Raw genomic sequence first — 4,411 nt, forward strand, 5'->3', positions numbered from 1 at the left:
TTTGGATTCAAGTGTATGACTATCTCAATTTACCAGAATCGTCTCGACAGTTTGCCCAGCTTCTTTACCAGATTCTTTTCCCTTTTCTCCACAGCTCTCTCTTGAAGCTTTCAAAGTCATCTTTCAAAAAAATTTGCCGCACTAAAGACTGATCTCTTTCAGTATTTGATCAAGATCTATAGCAAGCACTTGGTAAGTTTTATAGCAGCCAACATCTATTCACCAATCTATCTATGAATATTGATGTACTAAGTTTTTGTCATCAATGGATGCGGACCTACTATGATGTCGATCTACCAAGTTTTTGTCATGAATTTCCTTTGTTTATTCAGTCAATCATTGAACTTTTGATTGGGTTTTGTGGTTTCCCTATATTTGAGCTAATTTGGTTATTATATTGATTTGGGTATGATTGCAGTTTCTAGCAGAAATGTTGATCTGTATATAATATAAATCTTCTAAAGTTGTGTGTTGAATTTTGCATCAAATCTTATCAGTAGTTAGTTTTGTGAAAGTTTCTGTCCATCCCCTATTTTAGGTCTCCAAGTAACAACATCAACAATCTCAGAAAACAGAGAGACACAGGTAAAAAAACTCAAAACTGTGTGAGAATTGAATCACTCTACTTTCTCCTTATCTGAGTAAGACAGAGTACGGTTGGTCTGGGCTTTGTTGGATTTGAAACGTTCAGGCAGAAGAAATATAGATAGAGGGACTGTGTTTGATTATTAAAGAGGAACATAGTTAACTTTTTCCTCATCTTTGGTTTGTTTTAAGTTAAGCAGTGAGTCGAATTTTGCAATTTTTTTTTCCTCTCTCTTATACTTCAGCAGTACGGGAAGGTGTGGAGTTTGTTGGATTTGAAACATTCAAGCAGAAAAATATAGAGAGAGGAAGATACTGACAAGTCATAGTGAGTTGAGGGAAAACAAAGGATAGAGGTTTTAGAGGTAGGTGAGTAGAATGTTGTTGGCTACTCTGCTTTGAGGTTCTGTGTTCTTTTCCTGGGAACTTGGATTGGTGAAAAGAAAAATCCAAACGGACTCTCCTACTCAATGATCCATTTCTTCCCAATAAAGATTTCTCTTTTCTTCCCAATAAACCTTGGTTTTATTGTTCTTTTATACCTATCTACATGTTTTCGCATATAAGCTTTATAGCTTAAACAACAAGTTAGATTCTTACTTTGGATAAGTAGTGTTGTTCCTTATGTATAACATACAATGTATTCAAATTCTATGAAGTACATATCAAAAACTTTTCCATCAATCAACTGAACCATTGCCATTTCATAAATGTATATATACACCGCGCCAAGGCGCGGGTATCTTCCTAGTGTAAGAACAGAAGACCATAACAGATCACAGATATAAAAATAAGGCGAATAGCCTCCAAGTATTGCAGAATAAGTATGGAGGTTCTTATCCTTATACAAACATATGAAGAAGATAAGGTTGATTTCCATGATCTGGGTTGTCATCATATTAACAAGACCAAATACACCTCAAGCTACATGATTAGACACTAGTTGTGATACGGAAGCGTAATCACGATAATAAGAGGCTCCTACAAGCGTCAACAGCCACATGAGATAGGCTAGACTCCTCTAGCAATTATGTTGGAATCCATCAACTAGATCTGTAAATGAACCGGATCTGAAACGGAACGACCTAGATTCGGATCCGTAATAGAAATTTTAGATCCGGATCTGACCTGTTACCCGTCGGATCTTTGATAGCTAGATCTAAATCCGAATCCGGTGGGTTAACGGATACCCGACCCGTTAATCCGATCCTTTTATAATAATAAATATTTTCAAATTTTAAATAATAATTTCTTAATTTTATTATAAATTTTTATAAAACACTAATGAAATATTATAACAAAATAAAGGCTTACATTAAAAATAGAATTACATGCCAAAATACTCCTTAACAATAAACTAATATATTCAAAATACTAGACCTCCAATATATTTAGCAAAAAGCATAAAAAGAACATACGCATCAGTAACCTTCAACTTCATCAAATGATCATACTTTAGACGCAATTTAGACGTTTAGGTTATCCAAATAATTATTATATTATTTAATATTTATCAATAATATTATATTTATAAAAATATTATTTAATTATTTTAAAACGGATCCGGGTCCTTAACGGATCGGATCAACCTCGATCCGTATTCGATCTGTTTAATAAACGGGTTAACGGATCCGGGTCCTTAACGGATCAACAGGTCTAATTTTCGATCCAAATCTGTTTAAAAACCACGGATCCGGAGTGGGACCGGATCAAGATCTGGTCCATTTACAGGTCTACCACCAACGCGTAGCCTTGAATTCACAAGACTAGGGTTCCTCGAGTCTACAAGAAGTTCTGGAATCCACCAGGATAATTGAGAAAACTCAAAGTTTATTAATACCAATCACCTATCATTATAATCTAAAACGCAATCTAGTATAGACTACAACTAGGAAACCTAATAAAAATAAGATATGAAATCCTAGATACTAAAGAATATTATTCCACATATGTATTTGGAATCTCAACCAAGATTTAGCTCGAGAATCCTTATATATCCAAAAGAGTAATTTATGATTAATCCTATTATTAAGAAGCCTATTTGAATACCAATTATCAATATTCAAATCATTCTTCTTAATGTGACGATGCTTCTTCGTTTTCAGAATTTCTTTGGCTAGATTCTCGTCCTATATCAGTCTCCTCCACTTGGAAAGAACTCGACCTCGAGTTCATCTTGAATGCTGCTCGATCACTGGTATGAACAAAACATGATAAACCATCAATTCCAATATTGTCGAAGCTAAAAGGTATTACCAAGAATCCAATACCGTAGACAAGTTTAGAATAAGCTTCTTGAAACTTGAACTCCTCCACTTGAAGAGGAATGGACAATGACTCTTCTTCGGATTGATCTTGAACACCACTAGGCTTGCATGACATGGGTAACAATGTGGTGAATGAATCAGCTTTCTTGTCTTCAATGAGTTTTTCTTCAATCTCTAAAGTGACTTCTTCATCTTTCTTTTCACACACCTCGTGATGGTTACTCTGGAAAGGTAGCAGAACAACTCAGAAGCCCTTCCTCAGAAGAAGGATGTCATCAGCTGGTGCAATACACAACTTGCAATTCGTGTTTGGGGTTGTAAGTTGCAACACAAACTTGAAAATGGCTGAAGCACAGCCAGAGTCTGTACTTTGTAGGTCATTGAAGATCTTGCAGCCTTTAAGATGTCGTTTGAGTCTGTCCTAGCATAAGTGAGGGATTGTCGACAAGTTACCTAACAGTTTCTGAAGTTTTGAGTAATGCCAATCTTACTCGATGAAAACTAATTCACCTTTCAATTCAAAAACAATTATAGGCATCTGGTCGAAATATCACACTACTCTTCATTCTTTCCTTCGTAAAAGTCTTCATCCTCTATCAACCATAGGCCTAGCTCAAGTATATCAACCCTACACCTCAAGTATCTTGAAGTTTTTGTAGCTTTCTTGCCGACGATATAATTGATAATATCGACGTCGTAGACTTCATTTTCATTGCTTAAATGCGACTCAAAGTGTTGATTAATTACCTCATGAGGCTTTCATTTTGAATCCAGATACAAAGCAAATCGAAGATTTCGTTCTCTTTTGCCCTGGAGACAAAACACTGCATAAACCAATGGATTTGATATATCACTCCCATTGTTACATTGTTGCCCTTATACATGCTCATATTTGGTACTCCATAAGTAAGAAACCATTGATGTCAAAGGAGGATGGTTAGCTTCATTACATTATTGTTGTATTTGAGCAAAGTATAATGAGCAAATGGAGCTCGATCGAGTGTATATAGTTTGAGATGTCTCGTAAATAAATATAAGTCGTTGACGGGATTTACGAGTTATGCTAGAGCTCAAACTTGACTCGCTTCATTCAAAGCCGACTCATTCAAGCTCAAAAACAATATTAGTCAAGCTCAATGAGTCAATGTACCACCTTACTCCCTCGGCGAGTCAATATTAAGAAATTTTTCTTCTCATCGAGCATCGAGCAAGTAATCCTAATTAATATTATTATAATTTAATGAGATAAACTTCAGTCTTACCAAAATAAAGAACTTTACGGCTACTCACTTTTGTATTTTAAATTTTAGAAGCTTTAGAACGAGTGTGCTACTACAGTACTACCTACATTGTGGTTAAAAATCTGACCGTGTATTGTCTACTTTCATGATTTAAAGTTACCTACACTTGTCATAGTTGTTTACTCACGTATTTCCGAAACCATGTTGCATGCATGATTATTGTCTCTGCATTAGAATTTCTGTTATTAAAAACATGTTGGCATTTGCAGAAAGGACTGGACGATGATTCATCTGAGAATTATAGAGGTGGACTAATGG

This window comes from Fragaria vesca, linkage group LG3, assembly GCF_000184155.1.
Source record: "Fragaria vesca subsp. vesca linkage group LG3, FraVesHawaii_1.0, whole genome shotgun sequence".
Classification (NCBI taxonomy): domain Eukaryota; kingdom Viridiplantae; phylum Streptophyta; class Magnoliopsida; order Rosales; family Rosaceae; genus Fragaria; species Fragaria vesca.